Genomic DNA, 20,287 nt, shown 5'->3' on the forward strand with positions numbered 1-20,287 from the left:
ATGCACGTACTTTGTAAGTCCGCGACTCTGTTTGGGAGAATTTATGCTAAAAACATGGAGAGGGAGGAGCCAAGACTAATAGACAGGCTGGGGCGGGAGGAGCCAAGACTAACAGACAGGCTGGGGTGGGAGGAGCCAGGACTAACAGGCTGGGGTGGGAGGAGCCAGGACTAACAGGCAGGATAAGACTTATTGCCAGTGCTCCTTCTTTTTTTCTTTCTTTCTTTCTTTCTTTCTTTTTTTTTTTTTTTTTTTTGGTCCTTTTTTTCGGAGCTGGGGACCGAACCCAGGGCCTTGCGCTTCCTAGGCAAGCGCTCTACCACTGAGCCAAATCCCCAACCCCGCCAGTGCTCCTTCTTACAAATGTCTATATGACTTGCTTGTCCTTACCGCTGTGATCAAAACACCTGACAAGGACAGTTTAAGGAAGGAAGGGTTTATTTTGGCTCTGGGTTTGAGAGAGGATCCAGCGTTTCATGGTACGGAAGTCTTGGCAGCAGGAAGGTGAGGTGGCTGACCACACTGAATCCATAGTTAGGATACAAAGATCACTGCCCAGCTTGCTTGCCTGCTTGCTTGCTTTCCTTCTTCCTTCCTTTCTTTCTTCCTTTCTTTCTTCCTTTCTTTCTTTCTTTCCTTCCTTCCTTCCTTCTTTCTTTCTTTCTTTCTTTTTTTCTTTTCGCTTTTTATTCCAGCCCACGCATTCAGGAGGAGTGTTTCTCCTGGGAACCAAATCACGTTAGGGATAGACACACCTCTGACCTTCTGAGGGCGTCTCCTTCCAAGACGGTTCCAAGTCTAGTGATGTTGACAATGACTTTAACCTCCATGCTGTCCAAATCAGCCCATTAACGGTCCACAGGAAAGTATACTATGGCTGGGTTTAAACTTCCTATGTAACCTCACCTCAACTCTTTAGCCTCCCACCTCTGCCTCCCAGTGCCGGGAATACAGGAATGTGACACAGGGCGGGATAACCGCAGTGTATTTTTAAGTTACAAAAAACAAGTTTCAAGGCTGAAGAAATGGTTCAGCAGTGAAAAATCTCTTGCTGCTGTTGTTGAGAACCCAAGTTTAGATCCCAGCGTCCACATGATTGGTCACAAATAACTATAACCCAGTTCAGGGGATCTAACGTCCTCTTCTGACTTCTGTGGGCACCAGGCATGCATGTGGAAACCAGACATGCGTCCAAGCAAAAACACTCACACACATAAACTAAAATAATTTAAAACTTAGCAAGTTCCAGTGTAACATTCATGCATTCATGTGGGGCTGGAGAGATGGCTCAGTGGTTAGGAGCACTGACTGCTCTTCCCGAGGTCCTGAGTTCAAATCCCAGCAACCACATGGTGGCTCACAACCATCTGCAATGATATCCGATGCCCTCATCTGGTGTGTCTGAAGACAGCAACAGTGTACTCACATACATAGAATAAATAAATCTTTAAAAAAAATAAAGAAAGAAAGATAAAAGTCCAAATCGTGCATTCATATGATACCTCCTTCTCTCTCTCTCTCTCTCTCTCTCTCTCTCTCTCTCTCTCTCTCACACACACACACACACACACACACACACACACACACACACACACCTTCTCAAGCCAGCATGGTGGTGCTTGCCTTTAATCTCAGCACTCAGGAGGCAGAGGCAAGTGGATCTCTGAGTTCGAGGCCAGCCAGGTCTACACAGTGAGTTCTGAGGGAGCCAGGGCTACACAGAGAGATCCTGTCTCCAAAGCAACAACGAAAGGGAGTAACTTGTGCCTGGCTATGAATGCCAAGAAAATAGAAACAAGACACTTGACCAACCGTCAGCCTACTCGGCCTCTGTGGGCCAGCCTGACACGGGAGGCCATTAGAGGAGGGGGTGATTGTTTCCCCTACCTACTCGGACGAAGTCTTTGAAATTCATGCTAGTTTTGAAGCACTCCCCCATCACTACCCAATCCATCAAGAGATTACTTTAATAAGGAAGGGCCTATGTTCAGTGTATGCCATACCTTGGGTTGGATTCAGCCTCTGGAGAGAGAGAGAAAAGGAAGGATTCAGTGTTGGGGGAAGACAGATAAGGACAGGGCAGGGCAGCACTGGTCTGGAAGAAGGCTTTTGTGGGGCCCCTTAGTGCCAGTTTAATCCTGAGGGTACAGGACCCTACCCCATACTCTCTTCACTTGTCAGAACCAAGTGTCACACACTTGTCATGACAGCAAGGAAGGCCCCTCACTGTGACCTGCAAACAGTCTCCACATCAGCAAATAGGGAACCTAATTGGGTGGAGTCTTGAGGGAGAAGTTCTTACAGCAGAGGAGAACGGTGGTTGGACGGATATGGATACCTGGGTAGCCATCTTAGGCTGGGCTACATCTGCCCGTGGTGCTACTTTTCTCATTGTTGTGGCAAAGATGTCTAAACGAAAGCAACTAAAGGAGAGAAGAGTTGCTCTCACCTTTAATCCCAGCACTCAGGAAGCAGAGGCAGGCAGATCTCTGTGAGTTCAAGGCCAGCCTGGTCTACACAGGACAGCCAGGGCTACATAGAGAAACCTTCTCCTGAAAAAGAAGGGGGAGGAAGAAGAGGAGGAGGAAGGAGGGGGAAGGAGGAACGAGAAGGAGGAGAAGAGGAGTTAATTTTGGCTCCATTTTAAGAAAGTCTATTAAGGCAGCAGGTATGTGGGGTCGTTGGTTACTTGGTATCTGTGATCAGGAAGGGGCCGGGAGGAATGTTGTGGGGGAGAGGCAGTTTGTCTTCTTTTTATTCAGTCCAGGACCCTGGGGAAGCTGCACCCCACTTCAGCTAAACTTTCCTGGAAACATCTCATGGGCACAGCCAGTCACGCTAAGAATGAAGGTGAGTCACCATGTCCAATGTATGACCTGACCCTGTAGAATAAACAGAGTCCTTAAGATAGTCGGAGGGGAGTGTTATGCCCAGCACCGTCAACGACACCCTGGCTGTCTCCACTGCTGTTGCATTTTGGGAAAGCCCAGGTATAGTCCAGCAGGCAATGCGACTCCTCTGTCTCCTCAGGTAGACTGAGCTTATGCACACACCTTCTCCAGCTTTGAGGTGCTGGGTCCTCCTGTTTTACTGCTACCCAATACACATCTGTCTGTAAGCCCATGGTGCGTTGCTCTTTGCAACCTGGGGCTTCCCCACCTCTTCTCTCCATCTTGTCTTCCTGCACCAGCATCCCCCCCCTCCAACTCTGAAACGGTGTCTATCACAGAGGCTCCAGCATACACTGAGGCGGTGGGCAGTGAGGCTCAATGATCCAGGCTTTATCTCTAGGGAACGACAGATCCCTGATGGATTTAAGCAAAAAGAATCCAGACAGATCATCTTGTAGGGATAGCATCCCTGAGACGGTGTGAGGCAGTCTAGGTAATGGGAGGGCAGGGGCTCTACACATGGGGGTCGGGGGGAGTCATTAGGAAGGGACAGTGTGGGGCTGGCTTCCAGAGACCTGGTGAGAGGAACATGGAGGGAACCTGGGGGAAGGTTAAAGAGGTGGATACCAAGGCGCTTGCTGCTGAACTGGGCAGACAGAGTTGGGCAAGCAGTTCCTGAGCTGGTTTTCAAAAATAATTTCTCCGTGCTGTTGTTTTCAAGAATGTGGTATGGTTTTTATTATGAAATTAATTGAAAACAGCTTTTTGGAAGAAGAAAACAAAACAGAGAGGCAGAGAGGAACATTTAAAGAGAACTTTCTCCAGAGAGACAGGAAGTGGACAGGGGCCTATTGCTAGCTGCAACCGTGATGTGGCAGGAACAGAAATGGGCGTGGATCCCGGTGGGACCGGTGGGAGGTGACGAAATAGGCAGAGACACTGGGACAGCTAGACAGGAGGACTGAGCCCTGCACCCCTCTGCAGATCCCCTGAGCACCCCACTTCTGCCCTGGCCGAGGGCCGCATGTCGTTGGGCTCCCTTAGGAACTCCGGGGACATGGCAAGTTCTCCGTAGGGTCTGAGCTTGGCAGGTGGACAGATGTCTGCAGCCATTGTCTGACACAAGGTGGGCAAGAGGCTTTGCATGGTCACTTACCACCCCACGGCCATTGGCTTCCTCCTCTCTACAATGGGACAGTCTTGCCTGAACCCCTCATAGCGTGACACCTCTGTGGATTTTGTCCCACATGAAATATCTTAGGTCAGTCAGTCAGACAGTTCTCCTTCATCTAGAACATGTCTCCTGTAGGGGGGAAGCTGGGCAGGGGCACCAGATAGGATTAAGGTGACATTAAAGTATTCCTGCAGTGACTGTCCAGGGTGAAGTGTTGGCTCTCCATGGAAGGATCACGAGACCCTCCTAAGAGCAGCACACCGCATGCAGCTCCAGATTTCTGGAGTGTCCCAAGTCTGTGTCGATGATTTCTTTCTGCCTTTTCTCTACTACACAGAGGCCAAATCACGGCCCTAAGGCTGTGGTCCTTAGAAGCTGCACGTCATCCATCACATGTCAAGAGCTAAGCCCAGAGATCAAGTGACTTGTCTGAGGTCACTGGGTGGGGGCAGTATGCTGACCTCACCACCACAGTGATAATTCTAATAGTCACATTCCTGGACTCCATGACACACAGCCATGAACTGCACCAGTACAATTTCAGTACCTCCTGGGGTTGTGGTAGGCCAGGCTGCAAAGCTCCTAGGCAGGGAAGAAGGGAAGCCACCCTCCATATTCCCAGCCACCCCCTGAAGGCCCTGTGTATGGTTTAACGGACTGTTGAACCCCATTTCAGATACTTCATAAATTCTTTTTCTCCTCTGACAGTTTTACACTGTAGCCCTGGCTTGAACTCTATGTATCCCAGGCCAGTCTTGAACTGACAATTTTCCTACATCAGTCTGTCAAATGCTGAAGTTACAGGCCTGTGGCACCACACCCAGCCTCTTTTTGAACAAGAGGATTCATGTTTTCACTTTAAGCTAGACCCTGCAATTCCTATAGCTGCTCCTGAGATATGGACTGATTCCCTAAGCATTTAATATCCACATGGGTAGCACTGAGGACCAACAGAGGAAGGCCAGCTTCCATAGAAATTAGATCCTGGGGAATGTAGCTCTGAGGGTCACCTGGGAACCTGGAGAGAGTTTTGGGGAGCACAGACATCCTGGCTCCAGGATGAGGAAGTTAAGACTAGGGGTCTAAACCAGGCATGGTGGCACACATATTTAATCCCAGCATAGGCAGGCAGATGTCTATGAGTTCAAGGTCAGCCTGGTCTACATGGTGAGTTCCAAAATAGCCAAGACTACATAAAGATACCCTGTTTCGATGATGGTGCTGGTGATGGTAATGATGATGATAGAGATAGAGAGAAAGGAAGAAATAGAGCTCTATTTGCCAGGTGCTGGGTAAAGCCTGGAATTCCAAGGACTCGGAGGTGAAGGCAGGAGAATGAGGAATTCAAGATTGTTGGTCAGGCCTAGTAGCACATGGCTTTAATACCAGCACTTGGAAGGCAGAGGCAGGCAGATCTCTGAGTTCAGGGCCAATCTGGCCTTCTTGTCTATTTAAACTAGAAATGATGGCTTCCATCCCAGGAATGTATGCTCAGGGCTCCCATAGCATTTCCTTGATTGCCCCTTCTACAGTCCAAGGGCCTTTCCACAACCCCTCCTTCTTTTAAGGATACTTGTCATTGGATGCAAGACTCTCCCCCCTGGGAGCTGGAGAGATGGCTCAGTTAAGAGCACTGACTGCTCTTCCAAAGGTCCTGAGTTCAAATCTCAGTAATCACATGGTGGCTCACAACCATCTGTAATGAGATCTGGTGTGTCTGAGGGCAGTGTGACAGTGTACTCACATACATAAAATAAATAAATCTTAAAAAAAAATACTCTCCCTGCCCCTATCTCCCAGTAAAATTAAGAGCGGGAAGTAGACTCGGCCTGTAAGCTCACCATTTTCATTCTTGTCCCGGGACGTTCCTCAGTCCCTTATCCTCCACCCACCCATGCTGTGGCTCCTTATTGAAGCTTCCCTGCCTTCAGCATCAGGAAGAAAGCATCACCAGATGTCCTTCCACCTTCGAGAACACCACCCTGTTCCAATCTGTCTCCCCTGCATGCCCTTCCCACCCTACCTCAGTAGCCTGTGGGAATTCTCTCAGTCCGTCCATGGCATGTCACCTTTGCCCGCTCAGCCAACCTCAGGCCTGTCAGACCTCCACACCACCCCTCCCCCATGTGTCTGCCTCACTGACAGACCCTGCATTCCTTCCTGCTCTGCTTTCACGACCCAGCCTCTTCCACAACTCCCTCCTCTGCCACACACACACCAGAGCACCCCTCCCCATTTTGTCATCATGACCGTCCCACCTATTCCTTGGACTCACTAGCTCCTGGATACCTTCCGCCATTGTCAATCAAGGCCTGGAAAGTTCTGCCCAACCTCAGCCCCTGAACTGGCCTCTCTGGGTCCCACAGGACTTGCAAGTGTATGGACCTGTCTTCCTGTCTCTGTGCTGGCTGCCACCAATGCTCATCCTGGGACGGGGGGGGGGGGGGAGTGGGGGGGAGGGGGCTGTATCACCTGCAAGCTGCCGGCTTCTCCTGGCCTCTGTTTTTCAGTCAGCCTTGGGTGTGGCCAGTGCTGAACCCACCACTCCAACAACTAACTCAGTTCTTAGGTGAGGCCTCAGTAACCCCTCACGGCCTCTCAAACTTGCCAGGGGTCCCTCTGCCATCTTCCAGCTGGGTAGGCCTTACAGTGCCCTTCTCCACAACTGTTTATCAACCTTCAGAGCTGTCCCCGGGTGAGCCACACTCCAGGCTCAGCTCGTCTAGCCTCATTTCCAGTGTCAGTGTGGCTACTTCCCTCAATCACAAAAACCCTCTTCCCTGGTAAGGAATGGTTCTCAGGCACATTTCATCTGACCCCTTCCCAGGGCAGGAGAGAAGCCAGCCTGCATGGGGCAGAGCCCTGCACTCAACCAGCTGTCAGGATAGCAGTGTTGGGACATAATTAGATGTGCTGCAGGATGGCTTTCTGTTGCTCTGTTCCAGGGTGTCATGGCTCGAATGGGAGGTCCCCACAGGCCCAAGCTCACTTGCTGGTTGGACCCTTGAGTCAGCTGGTGGCGCTCTTCTGGGAGGCCATGGAACTCTGGGGATGGAAATGGGTCCTAGCTGTGATTGGTGGGTTGTTCCTGCCTCGGGTCCATCCAGGTCTCTGCTTCCCTAATCTGCCCAGAGAAGGGGCCCTGCCACAGTCGGCACTGGTACTCAAAGGGCCCTTGAGAGGGACTGAGACTGAATACTTATTAACCTTCCTTCCCTTAACTTGAGTCTTTGGGGAATCTTTGTCACAGAGACAAAACAGAAAAGGAACACATAGCATTTTCCTCTTTGGAACCTTCAGGAGACTACAGAACTCTGCCCCGCCAGCCTGGCCCTGGACCCTGCTCCAGGTTACTCAGGAGAAGGCCCACTTGCCCTTGGCCCAGGGAACCCGCTCCAGCTTGCTGATTGCATGGCACACGGTCTCCTGAGCTGGTGGTTCAGGAGAAGTAAGGTCACAGGCCTGTGAAACCCACTCCAGGACAGTAGGCTAGGGTCCAGCTTTGCATCTTGGATCTGACACCTAATGACCAGGTGACACTGTGTAAATATCTGTGCCTCAGTTCCCTCACTTGCAGCCAATTAAAGCACTTTACCTCACTGGGGTGTGGTGAGAAACGCATAATCAAAATCTACTCACGCAGCAGGACTCAGTGCGCAGTAGCCATTTAGCATGATGACATCTTGGACCAGACAGCCTTAGGCAGTTTGTCACCCTCACCTCCAGACCCGAGCTTTCCACACCCTCTCCCCATTTAGGTGACCCAGGGGGTCAGCGATGACACAGCGAACGTGCCAAGGAGTCGGGTAGTTGTAGCTCTAACATTTGCCGATGTCCTTGACGTAGGACGTCCAACTGATCAAGTGTCCGGCTGTTGCAAAAGATGGAGTTCAGAAGCAAGGGCCAGGAGCTCCACTGTGCAAATCAGCAGGCCCCGCCATCCCAAGAAGCATTAGCAGGAGGCGCGTATGGCACATTGGTGGTGAATGGCGGGCTTTAATATTATATTCGTCTTTTGGGAAAAAAATCTATTTTTATTTTAATTATATGTAGACATGGGGGTGGGGCATGTGAGTGAGGTGACCTTGGAGTCTGGAGGACAACGTCAGATTGGAGCTGGACATACACTTGGGCCTGCTGAAGTGGTGTGTCGACTGCTGGATGTGGATGCCGGGAACTGAACTCAGGCCCTCGGCAGGAGCAGCTGACATTCACTCTTAACCACCGAGCCATTTCTCCAGTTTCTACCTTTGCCTATTTACAGAGGCTTCTGGGATTGGACCTGGTCCTCATGCAGGTTAACCACGTGCTCTACCCCATCCCCCTTACCCACTTTTACTTTTATTATTAATAATTTTTTAGATTCATTTATTATATATATGTACACTGTAGCTGTCTTCAGACACACCAGAAGAGGGCATCAGATCCTATTACAGATGGTTGTGAGCCACCATGTGGTTGCTGGGAATTGAACTCAGGACCTCTGGAAGAGCAGTCAGTGCTCTTAACCACTGAGCCATCTCTCCAGCCCTACTTTTACTATTTTTAAAGAGAGAGTCTTTTGTATCCCATGTGTACTTTGAACTCCTTATAGTTGAGGATGACCTTGAACTTCTGATGTTCCTGCCTCCTACTAAGTATGGACATTTGAGGCCTGTGCCACCACACCCTGGGTCCTGTGCTACTCCAAGGGGAAGCCTGGGCTTTCGCATGCTAGGCAAGTGTTCCACCAACAGAACTGTGTCTACAAGTTCCTCCCCACCTTCGCTTTTAGGAAACTTTAGTTAGTTTGCTTGTTTCTTTGAAGATGTACTTTATTTTTAATTATGTGTATATGCGTGCGTGCGTGCGTGTGTGCGTGTGTGCGTGCGTGCGTGCGTGTGTGTGTGTGTGTGTGTGTGTGTGTGTGTGTGTCTGCGCGCGCGCGCACACACACACACGCAGGTGAGTTCAGAGGTGTTGGATTCCTGGAGCTGGAATTAAAGGTGCCTGCAAACTCTCCAGCCCTTGCTTTCAGTAAACTTTAATTATAAACATCTCCAGCTTAATTTTTCACAATGGCTGTGCTGAACAACTGATCCATGAAACGGTGGAATTTTAACAAGGGGCCATCCCAAGCACATTCAAGCTGGGCCCTAGCACCTCGCTATGCCTTGTTGGGTCCTCCCTTCCCAAAAAGGTCTGGTTACTATGGTAACTCTAGGCCCTGACCTCTGCCCACTCAACAAACCCAACAACAGCACCCAAACCCCCACTTCCCGCCCCATTCTCTTCTTTTGGGCATATGTAGGTGCTGTCTCTGGAATGTCCTGTCACCTGGGGTCCCCGGCTCTGCCAGTCAAATGCCATTACAGAGCTGGGGTGGCAGCCCATGTCTGTAATCCCAGTGTGCGGCAGGGCGAGGCAGGGGGATTGTGAGTTCTAACCCAGCCTGGGCTAACAGTCAAACAACAATGGCAAAACCTGTTTTCATTCCAGGTTAATAAGCACAGGATTTGGTTTCTTATTGTGTCGATCTGTGCTGTATAATGGCCATGTGACCCTTAGCAGATGACTTAAACTCCAAGCCAGCCATTTGCTGCAGCTGTACAAAGAGAATATGAATTCTAGCCAGTGAGGGTACATACCTGTAATCCCAGAAACTTGGAGACTTGAGGATCAAAAGTGTAAGGTTCTCCTCAGCCTGGGCTACATAGGTCAGCCTGAGCTACATGGGTCAGCCTGAACTACATGAGACCAAGTCTCAAACAAAACAAAACCAAGGACCCAGGTCCTTACTCAGTATGTAAGAAAGAGTGCTTGCTACACAAGCATGAGGAAGTGAGTTCAAATCTGAGGCCCATGTAAAAAGCCAGGTGTCTTTGTGTGCCATGCCTGTGAAAGTCAAAGCTACAGAGGGCAGAAACAGGTAGATCACTAAGGATCGTGGGCCATGGGATCAAGGGCCCGAATCCTGGGCTTGCTGGCTGCCAACTGGCTCCAGAGTCAGTGAAAGCCTGTCAGGGGACTAAGGCAGAGGCTGAGAGAGCAGCACACACTCTGACTTCTGTATGCGTGTAGGTGTGCACACATAACACGCACACACACACACACACACACACACACACACACACACACACACCCCTGCAGGGTGAGTTAGGGGTTGGGGAATACCTCAAAACAAAACAAAACCACCAAAAGAACCAAAGACGGGTGGTAATTGCACACATCTGCAATCCTAGCATTTGAGAGGCAGAGTTCAAGGCCAGCCTGATCTACAGAGTGAATTCCAGGACAGCCAGGGCTACACAGAGAACCCTGTCCTGAAGGAAAAAAGCAAAGAAAGAAATAAACCAAAACCAAATGAAACCAAACCAACAACAACAGAGAGGGGGCTATGGGGGTTCAGGAGGAATTCCCAAGGGTCTGGTTATAGAGATCTTACTTAGCCCTGGGTCCCATCCTGGACCCAAATCAAACCAAACCAGTTTTATCAACTAGCCCTTGGCCTGCACTCACATTGGAGATTTGCGAGTTCTGACATTACGTAGTGGTGAATTACAGTCATGTTACAATAGGAAACACATGCACACAGCGCTCTCCGGTCACTGGAGAATGGTTAGCACGCTCTACTTGAGATCACACCACGTGTAACCTTATGTGTCAGGCTGCCTTACTCCTGAGTTGTTTTAGATTTGACTCAAACATACAGAACCCCTGGCGCAGCATGTGATGGTACCCTGGAGACCCCTGTATCGGCTAAGGGAGGCTGGCAGGCAGCAGCTGTGGGTATCCTCCAGAGTAGGCTGCTTGGATTCAAATAGAAAGTATTGGGCAGCTGGTGACCACAGGGGCTTTTGGGGATCCAGTGTAGCTCCGAGCCTCTCTCGGGATGAACGTTTAAGCACAAAAACCATGTTCTGGGTTGACTCACAAGAACAGTTAGTCAGAAGTGGAATGACAGAAGCTAAAAGGCAAGGTTAGTCCATGTCGTGACTTCCCCAGGACTCTGTGATTTGATGGATTAGGTCTTTGTTCTCCATTTTGGCAGGTGGTGCTGTCTGCATGCTGAGTTTTCTGACCTGAATGGTGCTTCCAGCACCGAGGTGGTTGTGCTAAGGTCCGAAGGCCTCCTAAGGACTGGTGCCCCGTTACACAGTAACAAACAGCCCCATAACTTGGTGGTTTCTTTCTTGTTCACATCCCCTGCCGTAATAAGTTGGCTGCAGTTTTATACCAAGTTGCCTACACTCTAGGACCCAGGGTGAAGGAAGAACCTTTAGCTGGGGAATGGCCCATTGCCAGATGGGAACAGAAGGATCCCCACTGCACGATTCTGTGACCCCGCAGTGTCTTCTGCGAACTGATATACCTTGCTTATGTATAACTGTCTGTCACTAATGAAAGCACTCACTGAAGAAGTGGCCTAACCTGGTGTCAAAACGTTGGCTGTTCCATGCTCCCCTGGAGTAGGATCCTGAACAGCTTGTTTCTGCTGCCTCCCCTACCCTATGATTAGTACTTAACCTTCCTTGGCCAAGCTGCATCTTCCCTGACAGAGAACTGGTTACTTGGACCACCTAAGACCACCTTTGGCCAAGGCCTCCTCTGTACACCCATTCCAAGGCAAACTCCTCCCCCACACTTCCCAAAGCCCAAGTGTTACATAGCTGGAACCATATTAGCAGACCTGGACGCCGTCGGAGATGGACCCCTTCCCTCCCGTTTCCCTGGTAACATCAGGAAGGCACCGGGTGCGGCATCTGGGCTTCGTCGAGGTCCGCTAAGGAAGACTGACTTCCTTCTGACTCTTCCTCTTTCTCGGTTGGAAGAATGGCACCCAAGTTTTACCTCTAGCCCCGGGTAGGGACCTTACATTCTAAGTCACCCAAAACATGGCACGCTATTGTCACCTTTTAATAGTGAACCAGAGGGGCCTGCCTGTCAATCACCTGCCAGGACGTCATCTCTAAGGAAGCTGTTTCCCCAGCAGACACACTAAGGAGAAGGGAGGACTAATGAGGTACTGTACTCACCCTTCTGAAGCCCCTCCCTCGGGATGGCGGTTGGCAGGACTTCCTTCCTGTATCCTTCCCACAGAGTCCTAACTCAGGAAAGAATAGGTTCCATACCCCTCTGTCTCTCACATACTGGCCCAGAATGGGAGCCACCCTGTCTGGCACTCTGGACTCTTTTACCCTTTTTCCAAGCCCCACCCCCACGCCTTTTCCACCGCGTGATTGTTTGCTCATCATCATTGCAAAAGTGCCCCCTTCACCCTTCTCTTCTACCCTCTTCCTCCTCCAGGCGGCTGCTAAGATTTACCGTCTGCTCTGTCCCGTCATTTTCTTCCAAACGCAAATAAAATTGTTCTCAAGCTTCCTTCCTGGTCTGTATTGAAATTCTTTTATTACAAGACTAAGAAGCCAAGAAGGAAAACTTAAGTTTCCCTGGTAACTATGGCCACAAACTCTTCTAATCTGAGCTTGTCTGAGCAACCTTCCGTAGGCCAGGTTCTTCCTGGGCACTGCTTTCCCTGGGCCCTTGCCAGGCTTCTGTAAACAACTCTCATAGCCTCAGTTTACTTTCTCTCCGACCGTGGGGTGGACGCTCGGTCCTGCTGCTCCGGTATGGCCTGCCCATGAGCTGGCCCCTGTTACTTGCTAGTCACCAAGGTCTTGCCTGCCCTTCCCTCCACCTCCCTCCACACCATGACACTTTCCAAGTCCTGCCTGTAGAGCTACTACAGTGTACTACAAGTCTGCTCAATGTCTGTCCCCATGGTCCCACTCAGATCTAGCCTGGGTCACCACAAAGACTCTCCCAGTTGGGCTCTGAGACATCTTTTCTTTCCTTCTTCACCCGCTCTCTGCTCTAATGTCAAGGGTAAAAATTAAAACAGAATTGAAAGGTGTGCTGCATGCCTATAATCCCAGCATTTGGGAGGCAGGTAGATTATCATGAGTTCGAGGCCAGTGGGGGTTGCCAGGTGAGTTCAAGGCCCTGTGGGACTCAGCCAGACTCAGCTTTCCTTTCCTGACAAGCCTTCCCTGAAGCCTCAAGCCTACTCTCCCTCTTTGGGGACTTAGTCTATGCTAAGTGTCTGCAAAGAGGGGGAGCTGGAAGCTTTACCGCCAGGGTAGCCATGTTGGGGGTGGGACCTGTGAGCGAGCGCTGTGCACTGCAGAATGGATGGCAGAGGTTGTAGAGGGAGTGTCTTTGTTCTAAAATCAGATTGGCCCTCCACCTCCTGCCGTAGGATCATGATCACGCACCACAAAGAACTTCCCAGACTCAAAACAAAAACACTGAAACAAAACTAGTGAGACAGTTGGTTAATTGGCTAGTCTGCATTAAACGAGAACAGATTTCTTTTAGCGCTGATTCCAGGGATATACTCCTTCACAGTGGAGACTGTTGGCATAGGGCAAGGGCTTGGTGCTTAGCAATAGGACAGCTCCTGTCTATGGCAGCAGGAGGTTGCCTGCTCCTATCTTGGTAGGACAGAAAGCCAAGAAGAGCCTATGACACTCCTGTTCTTTATAAATGACCCGGTCTGATATTCCACTAGAGCTGCACAGAAGGACTGAGGCAACCCATGCGTTCTGTCCTGCCTCGGGCTCCAGGCCCTGTGCTCTGCTGGTAGTTGGACCCAACACATACCCTGGGATCACTGGTTAAAGTCCTCAGTGGTCCATTGAGATGTGCTTCCCCTAGGAGGTCTCTTCTCATCTCCATCCTAGAACAAAACCCACCTTGAGCTTAGAGCCCTCCTGTATTCAAGGTGCCTAAGAACGTGTCTCCTGCCGCCTTTCGGAATGGTGTTGGGACAATGGCAGTAAGGACAGTGACAACCATGAGGTAACATTTCTTCAGCTCATACCACCAGTCACTCTCCCACGTGTATTTTACAGATTAGTTTTCTGCCCATAAAGCTGCATGTTTTCAGACAGGGTCTCGTGGAGACCAAGGTGGCTTCAAATATGGAGCAATGCTCCTGCCCCAGCCTTCTGAGCGCAGGGCAGAGTAGATGTGTAGCACCATGACAAGTTGTGGCTGTATTCCTTTTCTTTCCTCTTTCCTACGGCAAAAGACAAATTGTAAGTAGAGAACTGAGCGAAGTTTCAGAACATGAGCACACATGTGAGCTGCAGAGAGGAAGGCAGTGCTGTGTCTGGCTACTCTCTATACAAGTCCCACTGTGCCTGGCTGGCTCACCCTAGAACACACCCTTCCCCTGGAATCTGGTCCCAGAGACTCAACCTGCCTGTCTTCAAGGTTGAAATAGATGAAATTTTGCCTTGGGCAAAGTTTCTGCTTCTCCCACGTGCATGCCTAAGCACCTGCTTCCCGGGCTCCATAAAACAAGGTGTTCTGGTTAGCTGTGGCTTGCTCTTTGCGGATCAGGTAGCATGCCGTTAGTGTGATCCGGGGCCTGGCTCCATTGTGGGTGGATACCTTGGTGTCCTAGTTAGCTTTAATTGTCAACTTGACACAGCCTAGAGTCATCTGAGATGGAAGCCTCAACTGATACATTGCCTAGATCAGTGGGCATGTTTTTCTATTGTGGGGGAGGCGTGGAGAGCGTCTTAATGCTGATTGGAAAAGGAAGACACAGCCCGCTGTGGGTGATACCATCCCTAGGCAGTTGGCCCTGGGCTGAATAAGAAAACTAGCTAAACATGAGTCTGTGAGCAAACCGGCAGGCAGGCAAGCAGTGTTCCTCAATGGCTTCTGATGGCTCCCGCCTTGGCCTCCCTCAATGATGGTCTATGACCTGGAATTACAAGTCAAATAAATCCTTTCTTCTCCTAAGTTGCTTTTGGCCAAGGTATTTGTCATAGCAACAGAAAGGAGCTGCACTGTGCCCCAGGCTGTGTAGAGCATGCATACGCTCTTGTCTTCCTGACCACATCTTTTGGCCTCCCCGAATTCAGACTCAGCACACATAGACTCTGATGGGCTCCATCAGCTGAGTCTGGGCATTCTCCTGAGTGCTGAATCCTGTCTCTTGCAAGTATTTGACAGCCATCCTGATTCTTCCACACTGGGCAGACTCCACACCACATGTGCTCAGGACCAACCGCCATCTACTTCTTGGCCACCAGGCATGGCCCTTCACCAATTCAATGTGCCCACTGGGATGCTGTCTCTGTCTGTGGCTCTCACATCTGGTGTTGGTGATGTCAGCATTGAATCTCAGAGTTCCAAAACACCCAGGACTAAAGAGACCCTATCTCAAAAGCAAATAACAACCAAAACACTTCCCAAAACAAAACTGAATACTTATCAGTGCCGTTCCTGGCTTGGGTCTTCTGTTTGTGGTGAAGATGCTGTGCTGTTCCCGTTTTGCAGATGAGAAAACAAGTTCAGAGGTTAGGGATGCTGCCCAAGTCATATCTGGAAGCAGCAGAGACACTAGAACACATTATTTTCTTTTGTTTACAATTTTTAAAATGCTGTCCCTACATTCTTACTATTAGCATTTCTTGTTAATCCCATACCAATATTTTAAATATTGTTGGTCTATATTGTAGGTCCCAGGGCAAGGCAGGTCCAAGGGTAGAAAAGTAGACAGAGCTAGAATAAGTTGGAAAACTGCAGAAAGTGTCCCCAAAGACCTGAATCAAACACAAGTGTGGAAGCGACCTCAGGGGACTGCTGTGGGGGTGGGGCTAACAACTGTTTGGAACCGCCATCACCTTCACCTGAAATGCAAGATCCAGAAAAGCTGGCTTCAAGGCTGGTGGTTCAAACAGTATGCTTTGGTGTGGAAATCATTGCTCTAAATGGGAAAGGTAGCACCACAGGCCCACCATTGCTGTCTCTGACCTGAAGCTATCTCTGGCAAGAGAGTGTGGCTCAAACAGCCTGTAGCTAGAGACAGCTTAGTGCTGAGGCTGGAGAATACTTTCACTGAAGGCTGTCCTGGCTGGAGGCTGGTCTCATGGTGGGAATGCCCTGGCACTGTAGCAATCTCATGGCCCCACTTTGCAGGCCTACTGTGGGAAGACACTCATCTCTCTTCCAGTTCGGTAGGAGATACACTGGCCAATGAAACCACAGGAGCAACCATGGGCTTTTTTCTCCGTCTTTTCCAACACAGCAAGGAACTGAGGTGCAGCCCATTGCAGAGACTTGTAGGTCTCCCACCTGTCACCTTGAAGAGGCAGCAAGGCCAGTCTACTACTCAGGGCCCCTTACCCCCAAATCAGTAACTCCACTGTGATGAGGAGTTAGCTCATGACGGTTGGTAAGTCAGACAGTGTGAAAACACTGCACGGTCCATAGAAACTCTCCTTTGGTAGTGGAGCTTGCCAGGTCTAGACACATGAAGATCAGTCAAGGGGCTGGGCTGTGGCCACCATCATGGCTGCACCCACCGGAATGTGTTGCTGCAGCAAGCTGATCTGTGGCATAGGCTGTTCAATTATGTTTTCAACTGAGGGCATTTCCAACTAGTGATGTTTCATCGGGATGAAAGCCTGCTCTAAGTTGGGGAGCCTCTGGACCTTGAGCATCTCCCTCAGTCTGAGGGATTTTGGGACTCACATTTGACAACTGTACCTGGAACTCCCTTACTGTACTTTATCTGTACTTTTTTTCTCAGGAGCTTGCAAAAGTCCATCACACAGAAGACAACCTCCAGCCTACCCCTCTAGAAGACAGGCTTCTCATTTATCCCAAGTGCCCCCAGGATGCCAGTCTGGTGGCAGACGGGAAAAGTGCAAGTTCTTCATCTTAGTTATTCAAGAAGGGGGTGGGGCTTACATGACCTCACTGCTATTGGGCCTACAGGCCAGAGCCCAGCACCTGGCTCCAGTTTTGCAAAGAATGCTGGTTCCCTCCATTGCATCTGTTGGGGGCACCTGACTTCCTGCAACTCCAGCGCTTTCTCCCCTCTGTTCCCATCTCTGGTCCCACCAGTCAGTCATTTCCGTCTTAAATGCTCCCTACCATCTCCCTCAGAGTTTACCCTGTGCTTTCACTGGACATGGTATGGGGCTCTCCAGGGGCTAGGTTGGGGTCTCTGTCTAGTCTTCCTGAGGAGCCCCCCTGGTTGCTGCTTTTCTCACTGTCAAGATGAGCATCAGATATTGATAGCCCCCTCCTTCTGAATACCACAAATTTCCCAGCAATGGCAGCAGATATGGTCTGTGGAACTTTTTGTGGGTCACAGTCAGGATGTCACAATGAGGCCCCTTTTGATAGAGACAACCAATCTTTGGAAGGTAATCCTTATAGCCAACCTTGTGAGGACCATGCCTACTCCAAGCTAGAGCTGTCAATCAAGCTAGAGCTGGCTTTGCTGACCCAGACGGGAGCTTGACTGGACAGCTCCAAGTAGGAAGACCTCTTTTCTTAGTTGGTTCCCCATTGATACAGAAATGGGGTGCCTTTGAGTTGGAAAAAACATTCCTTGGCTCTTGGTGAGCTTAGATGTGGACAGGTGAGAAAGCCAGGGTCCCAGAAAACTTGACAGCTACCAAAGCCACCTTGAGTCAATGGCTTCCAGGCTCTTTGAAGAATGCACAGCCACAGAGGGTTTTTAGGAAGTTTTATTGTGGTTACTGATCATTTAAGAGCCTACGCTGTAGAGCAGGAGCGGAGCCTACAAGAGACCATGAATGGCTGCTATTCAGGGCTATTCATGGCAAACCCTGGGATGAGGTAGAGGAAGAGGAGGAGCTGGATGACCCACCAGTTCTGGTCACACCCTCATATACAGCTTCTGGGCAGGATTAGAAGGGGTTTTGGTTACTTCTGTGGCTCTGAGGTTCCCACTTTCTGTCTAACCAGTGTCTCCTGTTCTCACTGCTATCAGAAGCTCTCCCCTGATGTCAAGTTGCTCCAATGTGAGACATTCCTCGGCCCTTCACTCTCACCCCTTGGCCATGTCACTAACTCCAACTCCATTCATGTTAAGGATGGACGCACTCTCCTGTGTACTCACTCATCGGCGGGAGTTTGTCCCCTAGCAAGTGAACATGCCTGTATCCCATCCACTTTTCAGTACAATCCTGCTGTCCTCTGCCCGTAGCGATGGGCCTCCCTGCTCCCCTGTCCCAGTCCTAGAACACACAGGTCCCGTGAGACTGTAAGGATGAACTTCTCCTTGGTATGTGTGCTCACACATGCATGTGTGTAGGGTGGACTCTGCCCCTCTGGAGGACAGTAGGACTGTACTGAGCTGAGGTCAACTGAAGCTAAATCCTTAGTTTTGAAAGTGAAGATACAGGATGCTTGTTTCTTACTCCTTTAAACTGCAAACACTTTCTGCCAGAGGGCTGGCTCTGCAGTGATGAGGGAGGGAGGCTCTTTATCTGGCAGAGGATGAATCATTAGGGCCTAGGAGTCTTGCTGCCCTCAGTGTAACATACATGGGGCCATGGTCAGGCTTGGGGAAGGTAATCTGTCTAGCACCTCGTGCAGTAAGCATGACACTGGTGAGTCAGGGTGGGGGAAGTGTCCTTTAAATCTTCCACACTGCAGCCAGAGTTTGGCCCCCATAGTGCCTAGTTGCCAGTCAGTGTCCACATTCCAACCACGTGAGTCTTGGGTTCTACGTTGTGGGTTCTTCTTTTCCCACCCTTTATCCCCCCAGTTTCACTCCATCACTAGATAAGAGAGAAAGGATAGAGAGAAGTAGAGATCTCAGAACCTAATTTCTTTCTTCTCGTTCCTTCTTTGAACACAACCCTCCCACCCCTGCTGACCCACCTATCAGGGCTCTGGCACTTAAATACCCTCTGAAAAGGTCCCAGAATTCCAAGTCACACAACTGCAGAAACCATCTGCTAAAGCATGAAGCAAGTCACGGGCTGCTGCTGGGAAGTAGCCCGGTATCTTCAATCTTCACACCTGGGATTAAACTACAAACATATTCTTATATCTTGGTTTTGTTTTTTTTGTTTGTTTGTTTGTTTGTTTTTTGTTTGTTTTTAAGAAATCAGAGTTCCAGAATTGTCACTACAAAGCTCTGTCAGGGAAGCTCAAAGACAGTGGAGGAAAGACAGCCTCTTAGTTTAGAACCAAGCCTGACCCTGTTCGAGTAGTTACACAGAAGACAGTTAGTGGGGGTTCCAGGTATTAACTAGAGGCAATGAGAAAACCCAGGAAGCCTCAGTACAGCTACCCAGGTCCAGGATCTCAAAGCAAACACAACCCCAGCCCCTGGTTGCATAACTGATGTCTCAAGAGCAAAAGGGATGCTCCTCTCCAAAAGACCAAGGACTTCCTCTATTTCACAGAGAAGCGCACAGGGCACGGTAGTCACATTTGGAATCTCACAGTTTTCGAGGTGATGCAGGAGGATTGAGAATTTGGGCTATAAAGTGAGATGTCTAAAAACACAAAGTTGGGGTTGGGAGGCGAGGGAAGAAGAGTGAGATCTCAGACTGACTTTCTTAATAGCAGACAAACTAGATGTAAGTCATTAGCAATGAATTAATTAATCCCTGTGGCTTGACTAGAGGAACTGAGTCTAAACCCAAACCAACAGACTGTCAGGAGATATCATGCAAGCCATTGTGTGATGCTTGCTTCTGTGGTCAGACATGCTACAGCGCCAGGCCACAGTTTGGGGAACCAAGTAGTTTCTAGCAGGCAAATACCTGACATCTGAACTACCTGGGAAGCCAAGTGGTACCTTTGGCCGACAGCAAGCACACTTTAGAGCACTGTGGGCTTTGTGACCCTCAGCCTGACAGCACTCTGGGTGGCTGCATCTCAGGCAGTTAACTGGAGGGACACAGGATCCTCCAGCTCTTGTCTGGCTACCTTAGAAAACTATGCTTTTTATTAGTTTGTGAGAATTGCTCAATCCCCTGAAGTCTTAGTTCCCTGTCATCTATAAAAGAGAGGGTTGTAAAACTGGGAAAAACCATCTCGAATAGTAAGGAGAGGAAAAGCTTTGGAGCCAGGCAGGCATGCTTCCAACCTTAGCCCTGGGTGACCTAGAAATGATTACCTGCCCGGAGTCTGCTTTACTTGGCAGTAAAGTGGGGCTGGAGAAATGGCTCCAGTTCAGAGCATGGCTGCTCTTGCAGGGAACCTCAGTTTGGTTCCCAGTACCAAAAATTTTAGGGAGCTTCTTAACCTCCTATTAATTCAAGGTCCAAGGAATTCCATACCGTTTTCTGGCCTCAGAGGACACACATTTTCTCCTCTGCCTCAGAGCATACACACACACAGACAGACAGACTCACTCACTCACTCACACGACAGAAATAAGTTTTTTAAA

General features: G+C 49.7%; 1 protein-coding gene across 1 annotated transcript in view; it reads right to left on the minus strand.

Moving 5' to 3' along the window:
• Anpep (alanyl aminopeptidase, membrane) overlaps positions 1–12,238 on the minus strand; it is a 42,803-nt gene extending 30,565 nt beyond the window's left edge. Inside the window, exon 1 of the mRNA XM_006229409.3 lies at positions 12,081–12,238. The gene's annotated coding sequence lies outside the window, so the exon portion shown is untranslated. The remainder of the gene's footprint in view (positions 1–12,080) is intronic.
• Positions 12,239–20,287: the final 8,049 nt, after the last annotated feature.

Source organism: Rattus norvegicus, chromosome 1 (assembly GCF_036323735.1).
Source record: "Rattus norvegicus strain BN/NHsdMcwi chromosome 1, GRCr8, whole genome shotgun sequence".
Classification (NCBI taxonomy): domain Eukaryota; kingdom Metazoa; phylum Chordata; class Mammalia; order Rodentia; family Muridae; genus Rattus; species Rattus norvegicus.